Source organism: Manis pentadactyla, chromosome 16 (assembly GCF_030020395.1).
Source record: "Manis pentadactyla isolate mManPen7 chromosome 16, mManPen7.hap1, whole genome shotgun sequence".
Lineage (NCBI taxonomy): Eukaryota > Metazoa > Chordata > Mammalia > Pholidota > Manidae > Manis > Manis pentadactyla.
The window spans coordinates 56258392-56274244 of record NC_080034.1 but is presented as its reverse complement, the minus strand read 5'-3'; the positions used below and the strand labels follow the sequence as shown (position 1 = coordinate 56274244).

The window sequence follows — 15853 nt, the reverse complement described above, 5'->3', positions numbered from 1 at the left end:
TTTGCTGAGTCCTTTAAATAACAGAATGGATGAGACCCAAGTGCTTGGAGAGTGATTCATTACTGTCTGTGGTAGAGTTCTTATACACGTCCTTACATCCAGATCAGCAGTCCTAGGGTAGTCAGGAGAAAGGACTTCTTTATATTCTTATGGTGCTTTTTAGGGATAATCGCATGCACATTTCTAACAAGTAACTCTTTCCAAAAAAGTGAAGGATTTTGGTTTTGCCAAAAGTGCATTTGAAGCAAGGCTTTCAATGTCGAACTCAGGGATTTGTAGGATACCAAGTATCTATGTTTAGTGTAATTTGTGCACATTTTGGATAAGGCAGAACTATTTATTTTAAAATTTAAATGTTTCCCAGCAACCATGCATTACAAAACATTTTAGAAAAGCCTTTTGGCAACAGTTAGTGAGAATTTTCACTATGTATGCATAAGCATGTGGTGATAATGGGCATAAAAATCCATTTCCAACTTCTGACACTTGTGATGCCTGATCTCACCTTAGAGAGAAGTAACAGGAATCGGGCTGCATGCAATGGCTTGTTCTATACAACAGCTTCAGAGAGCCAACTTTTTGTTTTTGACATAAAGTAATTGGACATGATATAAACTGCCCAGAGCAGTCAATGCTAAAGTGTCTCTCAAAGAGGGATATTTCTAAGTCCATCTTTCAGATGGGTAATCTTTGGGGGAAAGCACCATCTAGGATGAACATTTTGCTCTTTCCTTTTATTCTTTGCCCAAACTGAAATGCCTATTTGAGAATATTTATCAGATCCCATAGGGTACAGATAGGTGGGGAAAGAAGTCTTAAGACATGAAAACTATGGTAATTATTTATTAGTATATTTACTTGGCACTTACAGGTGGCATTTCCAGGACTTTATCTCTCTGGTTAGCAGAGGAATATCCAATGATATTGCCCCTCCCTTGGAAGGGTCATGATGCTAGGAAGTAGGCATTACTCTTGGTTCTCTGCTGTTTTTAGGGCAACTCTCAGTCAAGTGGCAGGACTTGGCTTTTGGAGTTAATTTCTGGTTTGTCAGCACCTCAAAGAATTGGCTTATGTTTGAAATTTTCTTCTAATTGTCCAGTAACATTTTGAAAAGCTTTCTTTGTTTGTATAAGGATCAACCTTTAGTTGAAATTGTATCTTCGTCACATTCTGTGTGTGTTACCAACCAGAAAACAATTGCCCAGTTAAATATAATTCAGGTTTTATGCTTTAGCAAAACTCCTAGAGAGTCTGGCAAACATCCTTAAATTCTGAAATCCTTGCTAAGCTGAGACCTCCCTATAGAGAGCTTGACGTTTTAGCACTCAGCTTATCTACCTCCCTAGGTTCTAGTCTAAGTAAGTTCTGATTGTGATTTGTCTCCCCATGTAGTCTGACTACAGGGACAGATTTCTCTAATGATACCACTAATGATAAGTATCCCGATTCTGGGACAGTTCTTTTTCTCATTGCAAATTAATACATTGGACACATGTGAATGGTGTTCTACATTGGTTAATGTGAGTCCACCTGCTCTCATTGAATGAACAAAACCTGGTTCCGGAATCCACATGACTGAATGTCAAACTCAGGTCTGTGGTAAGTAATTTCTCCAAGGCCCTCTCAGGCTGTCAGACTGCTGGTCGGCTTTCCTGGAGGCAATTCTCAGATATCATCATGTAAAAACTGTACTAAATTCCTATAATCCTCTGTGTGCTTGTGTTCTAGAGAAGTTTAGAAGCTTTGTGAGCCAAAGTATTGTGAAATTGGAGGTGGATTTGGGGGAAATTGAGGTGATAGTGTAGAGGGAACACTTGCTTATGGGGGTCATAAGTCAGGCAATGATAGATTCTATATCCTTCTATAGAGTGTCCACAGCATTGCTGGCATGCCAGTGTAAGGGAGCAAAAAAGGCTTGCACCGAAGGGATGTTTATCCAATGATAGCCAAACTTTGGAAGATGAGGGAAATAACAGTTCCCTATCTATATTAGCTTGGATTTGTCTCTACCCTTTATCATTAATCACTGCTCCAAACAAAGTTAATGGGAATGTTATGGCTCAATTTCTGTGAACTGGAAAGCTTATCAATGGAGCTGCCACTTCCTAGCTACTTGTGGAATTTATCTGTGTTACACGAGTTCACCCAAGGCTGTCATGAACATTATAAACTCTGTCCTGCCAGGATGATGAAATATCAGAAACTATTCGCTCATATTTAGGAAAGAAAACTCCTTAAATCTAACTTCTTCCCTCCCTTCTGCCATAAACTTCTTAATTTCTTGCTCAGAAGACTTAAATGGACATTTATAGTTACACACATTAATAAATACCAATGTAGCTTAATTATATTTTAAGCCCAAATAGTTTACAACAGTTTTGAAATACAGGTTGTGGTTATTCAAAGACACACCCTTTTAAGAAAGAATATTATAGAAGGCTATAAATTATAAATTGGACACATATAAAAAGTTACTTTTTTGGGAGTAAATCTACCTGAGTGGCTTACAGTCTACCTAAGATGTACAAAGTTTTTTTATTATATTATTCAAATAGTGCATCATTGCTGCTTAAGAAGCCTTGATTCCTATAACCAAAAAGTAAGACCACATCAAGGACACTGTAGTTGAGTTACAAAGGACTGCAAAATTCTTACCCAATACAATATAGAACACTGGTTTGATAGAATCAGTTCTTTCAATTAAAGACACTCTGTTTCCATAACAGTAATAAAAATCAATGAAATACCCCATATTTCAATTAAATTATGTTTTCAAGAAAGAAGAGTGGAAAGCAAATGATTTTGAAATAGTAGGAGCACTACTAAGAGAATATCCAAGAATCCTGCTAGTTGATTTTGCTAAGCTCTGTGTTATTTACATGAAGATTTATGGTATTGAAAGCCCAGATAGTTTTATAGCCATTTTACTTGTTACCACAGGGGTGGGGCAAGAGGATTAGGCAAAGAGCGCAGGACACCTGACTAAAGAATGTCACCCTCCCAGTCTTCCTTTAAAGCTGGTGAAAGAATTCAACTCTTTACTGTTAGAAGCCACTCTAGGACTTTCAGATATGCTAAGATAGGACTTTCTAGAGAAATTGTGTGATATGCAACACCCAAATCAACTGAAGTAGCTAAATTTCACAAATATTTAAGAGGGCTACAAAATACTGGCTTAATCAACATTTCTAGGCTAATAACTGTTTTCCTTCCCCAAACCTTTATTTCCACATTATTCACAAAAAGTACATGGTTTTGTGAATTAGAATAGACTCTGTTAGAATTAGAAATGTTCCCCTGATAACTAAGGCGCTAAAATAATCGGTGTGCTGTAAGATATATTCCTAATAATTTTAATAGCATACTAAAAAAAGAGGATAGCATTTTGTTTCTCCTTTTCAATTCTGTGGGCCTAAGGCTGAAGCAAAGCTCCTATATTCATAGATAGGTAATCTTGGGATGTTACTTTAATTTCCTGAGATTTAGTTTCCCCATTTGTGCAAATGAGGTTAGTGATTCCTACCATACAGGATGCCATACAGAACAATGAAATTGTATAAACTATATACACTTTTTGGTGTCTAGATTATAGTAGGTGTTCAATATTCCCTCTATAATCCATTCAACCCCAAATAGATTTTTAGGCTTCTTTGCTCCTATGGCAGCCAACTTTATCCATCATTAGTATATAAACGATCAAGGGATTATATGCAAGTTGCTCAAGACAGAATATAAATATATTTATTATAGTCACAATCAAAGGCATTAGATTAAATATGCCCTACTAGTATTATTTTTCCAATCATATAGTACTTAATTAGCATTTAACCAAATTCTAATGTATATGTTAATTCTACCAGCAGGAAGATTTTATAAAAGAATGTTACATATAAGGAGAAATAAGAGATCATAGGGCTTCTACACTTAGAATCAACATGATCTTATTTTTCAGCCTTTGCATAACTCATAGGCTTTTTTTCCAAACCAATTGGTAGGATTTGGGCAGAATTCTGGGCAGAGGAAGAAATATGAGCAAAGGTACTCTTGGCTCAAGATGCAGATCAAGTTCTATCTCCTTCAGCAATTATTTTGCTGTTATCTTATTGAGCTAATAAAAGGACTCTGCTATGGAAACAAAGAAGACAGCGAGTTAGTCAACAGGTTTACAGCCGAATATGAAAAGTCAGAGATAAAATATCACAGATGCTAGGATGAGGGGGTTTGGAAGCCACAGAGGGGAACCACACGGCCAATTCAACTTGGCCAAGGTCATTGGTCCAGAAAGTACTTAATGTAGATGGAACCAGGAACCTGACCCTACATATACAAATAACTGGCAGGCATACATAGGTGTCTGTCAAATAATATTCTAATTTTGACTTTGCTGAATGTATGAGATAACTTTATCCTGAACACATTGCCCTCATTGCCCACATTTTTGTTTTTCTAGAGCCTTATCCAGCGAAATTGTTATTCAAGAGCATCCATTCTTTTCCTTGCAGTTTACTTTTCAATCAGACCTCCTATCTGTAAGCCCAATTAGCCTTCATTGAATGCATCGTCTTAACTGAAAAAGGATTATGTTACAGGTGTGAAAAAAAAATCCATGTGGATGAGGTATAGCGACATTTTGAAGAAGTCATTTTTAGGTAGTTAAAGGAAGGGAAAACCCCTGTAGGTATCCTGTAATGTTTGGTTTGAAAATTCATGGAATTGGATAACTTATGTTGTCTAAGAAAAGATGATGAGCTTTTGCTTTGAAATTGATTTTTCCCTAATTCTAACAAAAATTATTTTGTTGGCATTCAGAACACATTGCAGAACACAATTTTTTTAATTTTTGCATTGGTGTCAGAGAGAGATGAGGTCTAAATTTTTAAGGTTTTTACATTTATTGGGTATATATGTTTAGATACTAGAAATTTTAGTTGATTCTGCAAGAATTCAGGTATTCTATGGAGCTTTCTGGGGTCTTGTTAAACCTTTTGGCAATCTGTCATACTCTAGGTAGCTGAGAGTATTGGACAATACAGAAGAGAAACGGACAGGATGGAAAAGGTGAAGAAAAAGAAAAAAAATAATAGATGGAAGAAATGATTCTCTGAAGTGGAAGGGCTGGGGAGTAGCCCTGTGCAACAGAAATAGAAATATCAGAGAGAGAAGCATCAGAAGAAAATGAAAATGCAGAACTGCTCGGGAATTTGCTACATGGCAGTTCCCTTCTCGTCTATCCTCACCCTCTCCTGGTGTATCCTATTCTGCAGTGGTGTCAAAATGAAAGCTATATTTCCCAAATTTCCTTACAGCTGAGACTTCTGGACATGGTCTGGGATCTACTGATGATAGAGACAAGAGAGGTTTGACTTTAGTACTGAGCTGAGTGGGGAGCCAGGCAGCGTCAGGACATCTTTATGAGAGAGATTATTGGGGAGACCAGCCTCTGGAGCCAGTCATTCTAATGGAAGCTCTTTCACTCCCAGATCATAGATGAGGACGTAGGATCCTAGAGATGGTGACAGTCTCAGCCCTGGATTGCAGATAAATTTAGGACAATGACTTGCTGATTCCTGAGCATTTTGATTATGGTAGAGATCGAGATTGCTCCTCCAGTACTGGATTCTCTGTTTTGAATTCCCTTAGTGCTTGAAACAGCTAGAGCGTTTTCTGCTATCTGCAACTGAAGCCTAACTGATACACATCATTTTTACTTAGTGGCCCTAAAGAGTCCTAGACAGAAAATTTGGGAATAACTGCCTTAGTAACTAATAAACCTTCACCTTATCATTATGAAGATACATTTGGCATGCAACTTATACACATTGCATCTGTATTGGCAAATATAGTCAATTCACTAGTTAAAGGTCATCTCTTCATCATCAACTGTCCTGACTATAGCCCCTAATACTAAGGCTAAGGAAAAAAAAAGAGTTTTGAACACAGCACCTGGATAATTGTCATAGGGTCTCATTTGGCAAGCATTCAGAGAATCACTGACTGCTAATTAACATGAAACTCAAATTAGGATTTATAATTTCTCAATAACTTGAGCAGACATTAGAAATATGTGGCAAAGATTGATAAAGACAAGTGCAAACACAAAAATTGAAACACCACAGAGGAAATGGAAAGAAATCAAAAGGAGATGTGGTATCATATTCCCCAAAATATCATCCAATTTATAATGCCTAGACCTCCAAAAAGAAGAAACACTATGCTCAAAGACAGAACATAAATTTGTCAACATTTTGAAGCTTAAAAACATACAGTGCAATGAGATGAAAACATCTTAACTACACAAATGATGTAAGAAAAATGAAGCATTGTAATTTCTTTAAAATAGGTAGATCACCCTTGAAACAAATGAACACTCAACCAAGAGAATCAGATGGGTTATTCCCACCATGTGTAATTCACCAAGGGAAGCTGGACTAATGCTAAAAAGAGTCTGAGTGGTAATTCTCTGAGCAAATAGGAATAATGAAAGTGGTTATGAAGTCAGTTTAGAAGATTATGTGCCATATGGACACATTTGTTGAATATTCTGTATTTTCAGACAGTGAAAATGATCACCTGACAATAAATTATAAGTCACATTAAAATTGTTCCCACTACTTTTCCACAGAGCCTACTGAGTGTGCTCACTAAATAATATGTGTGAGTTTTGCTGCCCCTCCCTTCCTGGCTGCACAGTAAGGTCTAAGACAGCAGTCCTTGCCTGTAACCACGACATTAACTATTTAATAAGCTGTTTTTGATTTGTGCCCTCTTCTCTGAACTCAAAGCATAGATAGATAGATGATATATATATATACAGAGAGAGAGAGATAAATACATAGGTACATAGGTAGAGGTGGAAGGAGAGGAAGGAAGAAAAGAGGGGGAGAGAGATGAATGAATGGATGGATATACGGATATATGAGTAGATGACAGATGATTGATTAATTGATTGATAGATGATAGATACAATTTTCCAAAGCCTCGTATTAAATGAAAATCAATTTGTAGAATAATGCATAGGATATAATCCAATTTTGTAAAAAAGGAAAACATTGTGTGTGTGTGTGTGTGTGTGTGTGTAGTTGCTGACTATAAGGTACATAATAAACCTTTAATAGTGATGCCCCTGGGATGAGAACTTAGGTTGGGAAATGTATGTTGTGGTAGGGGGTTGCAAAGGGATGTATGAGAAAGTTGGAATCATCTTAGACGTCCTGTCCACCAGATATAATATCACCAAGTCCTTTTAATATTGCCTTTTTCATAATTTCAGAATTTGTCTATTTTGAGAAGTGGCCATCCCCACTTTAACTTCCTCAGTTTAGGCAACAATTATCTCTCACTTCCACTTTAAGCTACTCTACTAAATGATCTCATTGCTTTTAATTTTACTTATCCATATCATCCTACTGAAGCCCCAAATCCATGCTAATGTGTTCACTATAATTCTTTTAAAAAATCTTTTGAGTTTATAATTAGGTGTAATGCAATTTTATATCATGCATAAGTGTATTTTCAATGTAGAAAATTCAGATATCAAATCATGCAAACATTTCCTTTCTGTCTCCCTCCTGCCCCGTTATCACTTCCTACCCATTTTCTATGCTCACTTCCATTTCCCCTCCCCAGAGGCACTATAAGTGGTTTATTATGCATCTCTCCAGTCTCCTCCTACACTTTTTAACACACACCCACTTTCATACATCTTTTTCTTTAGCTAGTTTTTGCAAAAACATGATTATACCATATGTATTATTCTGCAACTTTGTCTTGGAGAATTTTCCATCTAGGTATATAAGATCTACCTTATTCTTTTTAACTGCTATAAAAAAGTTAATATAATGGATATTTTGTGATTTATTTATGGATAGACATTCAAACTTATTACAATTCCTTGTTATTAAAAAAATGCCGCATTTATATAGCAGAACTGTTTCTGTAGAATATAGGCTATAGTCTATAGAATAGATTCCCTAACAGTGGAATACTGGGAGAAAGAGTATGAATTCTTTTATTTTTTATAGATACTGCACCAAATTATGTTCTAGTTTTTTACTTATTAGCATTTCCACCAAAAGTGCCTGTTTCTGCAGCTGATTTTGTTTTTAATTATGATGGTAAAATACACATTTACTTCTTATTTTAATTAGTAATTGGAAAGATATTAAAGATTTTACCAGATGTCCTTATTTTTGTTTTCACAAATATATACTTTTTTGTCCATCTTAATAGATTCCTTAATTGATTACTATGAATTCTATCAATTAATCAATTGATTGCTCTTACTGATATAGGGAGTTTCTGGATTTTTTCTCTTGTTCAGACTATCCTAACCATAGATTTTTTAAAGTATTCTATATTGTGTTCTGATAATTCATTAGGAATTCATGTTTTTTATGGTGTGATGTAGGAAAGTCCTATCCTTTTCTTTTTTTCAAATTGATAGGCAATGGCCTAAGACCTTTTGATGCATAGTTGCTCATTTTTCCCATGAAGTAAAATGCCACTTCACAATAAGCTATCAACCCACATATACATAGTCTGATTCTGTTCTCTCCATTCTTTTGTGTTAATATGCTTTTATGTTTTGATTTAATGCCACAGTGTTTTAACTATTATAGCTTAATGACATGTTCTTATATCTAATAAGGCAAGTTTATTTTCCTTCTTTTGAAAAATTCTCTTGGTTATTTTCATAAATTTTGTTTGTCATATGAAATTGAGAACTTGTCAAGTAACATGAAACATCTTATTGGGATTTTATTGGGTTTATATTAATTTTGTGGGATATTTGGGGAAGAAACAACTATTTGCAACTGAACCTTCTTGTCCAAAATCATGGATAATTATTTAGGTCTTTTAAAATGTCTTTCACTACATTTTTATGGTTTTGTTTTATATGGTTTCTTATGCATTTCTTGGATTTATTATTAGGTCTTCTATTTTTATTTTTGCTATTGCCGATGGAAATTTTTTCCTGCAAAATGTTTTCTAATTAGTCATTTCTGTTCTTGAGAAACTTTTAAACTTTTTAATTTTTAGTTTATCTACTTTTTAATCTAAGATCTTTGTTGTTTCTTGCCAAACTTCTTGTGTTTTATGCCTTATATTTGAGATCCCTTGCTTAATTCCTTTACAGTTATCTCTCTCTGGTGAGACTGGGATGATGGCAAAAGTGAACCACTGGTTATTAAAAGCCCTTTTCTTCTTCTTTTTATTTTATTAAGGAATAATTGACAGATACATTTGTGTATATTTAATGTGTACAATACGGTGACTTGATATAAAAATACATTGCAGAATGCCAAGATCAAGATAATTAACACATCCTTCACCTCAATAGTTAACACAGGTGATTCTTTTTACTTATTTATTTATTTTGGCTGGCAATGTGTTTGTATCATTTCACTCTTGCCAGCAATGTTGTTTGAGAGTGCTGGCTGCTTCTCATCCTCACTAGCACTCAGTATTGCTAGTCTTTCTAATTTAATTTTAGCCATTCCAGTAGGGAGGTAGTGATAGTTTTGTGTGGTCTGAACTTCCATTTTCCTGATGACTATTGATTTTGACCACTTTTTGCCTGTGCTAATTGACCATTGAAATATCTTCTTTTGAAAGGCGTGCCTTCAAATCTTTGCCTTCTTGAATTAGATTGTCTTTTTATTCTTGAGTTGTAAGAATTCTTTATGCATCTAGAATTGCCAGTTATCCTTCATCAGATATGTCCCTCAGATTGTTTCTCCCGGTCTGTCTTTTCATTTCTTAATGGTGTTTGAAGAGCATATTCTAATTTTGCTGAAGTTCCATTGAACTTTGTTCTTGTCTGATTAATACTCTCTCTTTCACCAACTTTTGAGAGCCCTGCTCTCTATTCTCTCATTGCCTCTAAACTTCCAGCCTCATCAAACTTGTGAAACAAGCAACATAAAGGTTCTGCCCTACTTTGCTCCTCTTCACCCTAATACCACTCTTCAAGCTCTGCACCAATGACCTCTGATAGATAACTTCCAAGGAGGTGAACTCAATAGATATTTAAAAAATAAGTTCCCTGTGCATGAGATGAAAGCTTGGTAATTATTATTTTTTGTAGAAAAAGACAGCTGTCTTTGTTTCCTGTTGTTCATGTTTTTCAGATGCACACCTCCTTTCTATGTTTAAAAATTCCTGACAACACGAAGCTCAAGGCCATGTTTTAAAATCTTCAGAATTATGAACTCACAGAGAAGGGAGAAGAGGAAGACTGGAATGTTTGCAGTGAGCTCTTGAGGCTCATTTTTTTAAATGCTATGTATTTGGAAACAATCTTCTGAAGATTTAGTGACATTTGACAGAGAGTTATGTATGGAGGTGAGCATTTTCAACAAGAAAAAGCAGACACAGGGAGAAGGCACCTTGCCTAAGGCCACCATGGGAATCTTGGGACAGAAGCCAGTCCCCTATCAGGAGATCCCAGTCGCCTCTGAAATTCCAGGATCAGAACAGGCAGAACACAAAAGAGAAACCCACTGAGGAGAGGAAATGTTTTCCCACAAAAGCAATTTCCTCCAATTTGTATTTCAGCAACAAATTTGTTTCCAGTTTCAGATGCCACTATTCAAAAATGACCTGCTGCCTTCTAACTATAATAGAACCCCTCTTATTCTTCAGTGATTTGCTTGTAAATATTTATCAATAATACCTCTTGGCCCTTAGTCCCCTTTCAACGACTTCACTGTGGTTAAGCCCCCAGCCCCTGCCAACATTTCTCAAGCCCTGATTACTGTTATGTCTTTCATTTGTGTCGATGTGTTTTCTCATATGGTCTATGAGTTGCTATAAACATTTACAACTGAACTGTCAACAGGGATAAATAAAGCACTGTAAATTTTTACAGTTCAGTGACCTTTATTATGCTTTTTATACTCTTGCATAGGTCCCAAAGATTTGCTTTATCTCAAGAAGGTGAACAATAGATTAGATTTAGTTTAATTATATTACTCAATACCAGTTGCCCTAAAATCCTGACATTATCTCCCTCCTACACTTGTATGTTTTTTTTCTTTAGTAAGAATCTGGTTTATTAATGACAGAAACAAAGCCTTGATTAAAATTTCAGTCTTCCTCTCACTGACAACTACAGTTGCCTTAAGGCAGCATTCCCAAATATTAACAGGACACCAGAATCCCCTGGAGAACTTGTTAAAACATAGATCACTGGGCCCTACCTCCAGAGGCTCTGATTCAGATCTGGGGTGCATGGGACCCACAGATTTGCAATTTTAACAAGTTCCTGGTGATGCTCATTCTGCTAGTCCAGGAATCTGAAAACACTGACTTTGTTCTTCTAGAACCAAGGATATTATTTATTTTTCAGTTTTCACTTCCAGCAAGTGGTGGCCTTAGTCCTGTATCTGAGCTCTGCAGAATATTAAGGTTTTGTCCTCACAGAAAGCAGAGCTTGCCTCAGGAAAAATTGGAGAGTAAGTGACCCTCACACATGGACAAATACACATCTCAATGTACAGGGATACCAGCAGGCACCCTGCCCAGTCTAGGTGGCCTCTGGCTGTGCTGGGCTTCTCCTTTGGGAAGGCTTTATGAGAACATTCTAGTACAATCTTTCCTTCCTCCACACCTCTACCTCTTTTTAGCCAGCTACTTTTTAAACTTCTTCAGAGATATGTTAATCAAGAGCACTGACTTCTTACCCAGTCTCACCCTCCACACCCTCATCTATTCTAAACAGACTCCTGCCCACACTTGAAGGCTCAGCGCACACCCCACCCACCATGACACCCTTCAGCGCTTCTTTGTGGTCTGAGAGCATGTCTTGGTCATGTATCTCAATACAAGGTCCTGTGCTTTTCTGGTTGTGTGTTTGTCCCTCTCTGTGAAACTCTGGCTCTTCCAGATAGACCAGTATTTTATTTATGCCTGTCCCCCAGCAAAGTCTCACTCAGTTCACTCAGTTAAGAAGTCAAGATGGAAGGAGGAAGAGAGGAAGTTCTGCTCCCAGGAAATACATGTACATTTATTGTGGAGGTCATAGTAAGGAGGTGTGCGGCTGGGGAAAGCAGCAGGGCTGTACCTACTGTGACAACCCGCAAGAGTGCTCCTTGCTGCACCAACTATGAAGTCAGCCACGGTAATGGTGCCACGGTCAGGGACATGGATCTGGCCCAGTGACAGATGCACAATGCAGTCTTTTGCCTACGTGCTTGGGGTTCTCATGCTCTTTGGCAGAGATGGTGCTGATACCAGGACCACGGCAGGGAGCTCTTTGGGGGGGCTTCTATTCTAAACTGAAGGAATTTGAGACTCATGAAGGACATGGAATAAGACAAAAACAAACGTGGGAATAATATTTGCAAATAGAGTCACTCGTCATTCGTCTATTATGTGCCAGGCACTCTTTCAGGACTAGATAAACCATGGAAGAGGTTGGTTAAATTTAGGGTTATATAATAAAATAATATGTATTTGTCTCTTCATCACATGTAAATATTATTAGGCTTTCCCTTAATATAAGAAAAAAATTCATAGGCTCTTTACTATTATCTTAATTTATCTTCAATATATGAATGATGAAAATTCATATGTAATATATGTCTTTTTGCTGCTTCCAAAAATAATTTTTAAATATTTCCTTCATACAACCACGTTAAAACACAGGTTGCCAGTGCCTTACAAAGCTGAACAGTCTTACCCATTTGGTCCAGCAGTCATACATCCAGATATTTACTCAAATGAATTGAAAACATGCCCACATAAAAACCTTCACACAAATGTTTACAACAGCTTGATTCAAAATTGCTAAACACTTGGAAACAACTAAGAGTAGGTCTTTTAGTAGGGAAAGGATAAACTATCTTACATTTATACAATGTAATATTATTCAGCAATTAAAAGAAATGAGCTATCAAGCCTTGAAAAGACCCAGTGGAACTTTAAATGCATATTGCTAAGTGAAACAAGCCAGTATGAAAAGTCTGCATACTGTAAGATTCCAATTCTATAGCATTCTGGAAAAGAAAAACTTATGAAACAGTAAAGCAAATGAATGGTTGCCAGGGGATGGGTGGGGAGAGAGGAATAAATAGCTGGAGCAGAAATGATTTTTAGAGCAGTGAAACTATTCTGCATGATAACTGTGATGGTGGGTATATGTCACCATTTGTCCAAACCCATAGAATGTTCAGCATAAAGACTGACCTGAATGTAAACAGTGGACTTTAGTAATAAGAATACTTCAATATCAGTTATAACAAATATACTACACTAATGCAAAATGTTAATAATGGGGGAAAACGAGTGCAGGAGGGAGAATGTTTATGGGAACTCTCTGTTCAATTTTTCTTTAAGCCTAAAACTCTTTCTTTAAGCACTAAAAAATCAAAAATAAAATATGACACGAAAAAAAAAGAAAGAATAGACTAATTCTGTACCACTCCAGAGGATCAAACTTAGGTGCAAGGAAGACTTCTTTTAAAATTCATGTTGCTAAGTAGGGGAGTGTGTTCTCTGTCCTTGTGAGGATCCTGCTGCAGTTACACGTCTTCCCAGAAAGATGGATGGTAGAGCAAAGTGACACTTCAGTTAGGTTAGTCTATTGGACTAAATGATACTAAGACCATTTGCAATTTTGATACCCTCTGGTGCTATATAGATAAGTAACCACTGGTATAATGAACTCTGCATAAAATATATTAAAGACAAGATGAGAGATTTCCCCAGACAAGGGGTTCAAGAAGACAAGCAAAGTGTATGGAAGGTGTGAAATTTCTACCAGTTGTGGTCCTTGTTCAGGAAGGAATGGTTTGAATAGGAATAAATGAAGAGTGGTGTTTTATTGACATTTGTTTCTTTTCTGGAAATTGTATGGGGTGCATGAGAGGAAGTAAGATATTGACAGCTATAGAATCTTCTCTCCCCTCAGTTTCCCAAAGAGTATGATCTATCTGTAAATATGTGTGTACACAAGTACATAGATAATTGGTGGCATGAGTCACACTAATGGGCTATCCCCTTCGAGGGTTTTGGAAGCTTCCATAAGAACCCTCCAAAGACACTATAAAAATAATAAAACAGACATGTTTGTCATGAGAGCTTCTAAACTTTGTGATTATTTGTCCCATACCTAGAAAATATTATAAATTCCCTCTTTCTCCCCCTGTAAGGGGAAACTACAGGAAGAATTTAGAAACATACCTGGATAAAAGCCCTTGTGTTTGTCACTTACATGTTTTTCTCTATAACATTTAAGGGAATTCAAAGTTTGTGTCTGCAAAGCTGCAGTTGCCAGGGAAACAGAGGGCCTCATCAGAATGCCAGAGCTGTAAGCTCAGGGTCCCAGGTATTGGGTCTTTTGATTGTCCTACAGTACATAGGAATCTCTTTATATATAAGAAAGTCATTTTCTTCATATGCATCTATTGCACAAATGTATTTTGTCCATTGGTTCCAGACAGAACACTGTATCTGGCTGCCTGATGAGAACTCGATGGAAAGAGGGAAAGCAAACAGTAGAGGGTGGACCACTGCATCCAAAGAGCAGATGGTACTAATGGGCCCTCTGCTGAGTACTTTCCTGGACAGAGCTCTAGACCAAGACTGAAAGAGCCTTAATATCTGTTTCTGCTATGCATGCATTCCATATTGATAAGGGCCCTGTAATTATCTGTGACTTGGACAAATTCAATGCTGGTCACATTGCGGCAGGAACTGACACTAAGTTACGTCAGTCTTTATAAAGCTGACACCACTTACCTGAATTCCCCGGCATTCAGCATCTATTGGAAGGTCTTCCAGAAGCAACCTAAATTCTTACTGTAATTTCAGTTTCGTTCCAATTCAAACAACTTACCTGAGCAATATCTAGAAAGTATGTGAGCTGATGCAGGCTAGAATTGGGCTATTTCGAATTTGATAAAAAATCCAATGAGCTATTACTTCATTTGTATAATCATGAGTCTATATGTATATTAATTCAATAACCCAACAGGCCCAGTCTTTTTCATATAGATAAGCACCCTTCAAGGAACCATCTGCATCCGATTTTTGTTTTATTGGCGATAAGTAACCTAACTTTCTTGTTCAGACTGTAGGAGATGCCAGCACACTTGCTAATGTGCTCATCTAAGGAGAGTCTAGTGTGGTAATTGCCGTAGTGCCTTCTTTGGGGAGGCAACGAAGATGTGGTGAATGTGCAATTATGAAGTCTCACTTCGTAGGCACATTTAGCTTTTTGGTAAAAGACCTTGAAGCTGAACTCTTTAAAGCTTCATGCCTTTTCTCTATTCTGTAATTGTGTTTCCCTGTACATGATAACAATATTTCCACATTTTTCACTCTGTTTAGTATTTATCTAAGGTACTCTTCTCTTATCTGTCCCAAGGATTCTTATGATTTTCACTACTTTTCCTAACTATTCCCATTAACTTACCAGGGCATTTCCAAAGGACATCCCAGAACATTTTTTTAAGGCTTTTTCCTGATAATCTCTTGCATGATTCCAAATAAATCCACCTTTTTTTTTTTTAATTAGGTACGGAGGGGCCTTTACTTGTTCTCCTGATAGGCAAATTCAGGTCTGGCTGGATTCAAATGACCCACGTAATCAGGGATTTCTGGATGTGCTCTCTTCTAAATGTTTATCCCTTATTCTTACCTCTGGGGCCATTTACCAGGTCATTTAACAACTTCAAAATAATTGTTTAAAGCAAGACGATGTGCTTATGTGGAGGAGGGTACAGTGTAAAACCCTAAGCCAGAAGATTGACACTTAAAACTTGACAGAAACATTCCTTTTCCAGTAAAATAAACAGTTTTCTCTCCTCCTAGATAAGGTGGAGTAATTTTTTGATTACTCCATATGGTT

The 15853-nt window shown here is 36.8% G+C and overlaps 1 long non-coding RNA gene across 2 annotated transcripts in view; it reads left to right on the top strand.

The window, feature by feature from the left end:
• Positions 1–10861, top strand: part of LOC130681313 (uncharacterized) — a 30978-nt gene extending 20117 nt beyond the window's left edge. Inside the window, exon 3 of one of the 2 annotated variants that reach the window (XR_008994362.1) lies at positions 10131–10861. This is a non-coding gene — a long non-coding RNA (uncharacterized LOC130681313). Of the gene's footprint in view, positions 1–5007; positions 6587–10130 lie in introns of those variants that run through there. The other variant, XR_008994363.1, reaches the window with a different exon arrangement.
• The last annotated feature ends 4992 nt before the right edge of the window (positions 10862–15853 follow it).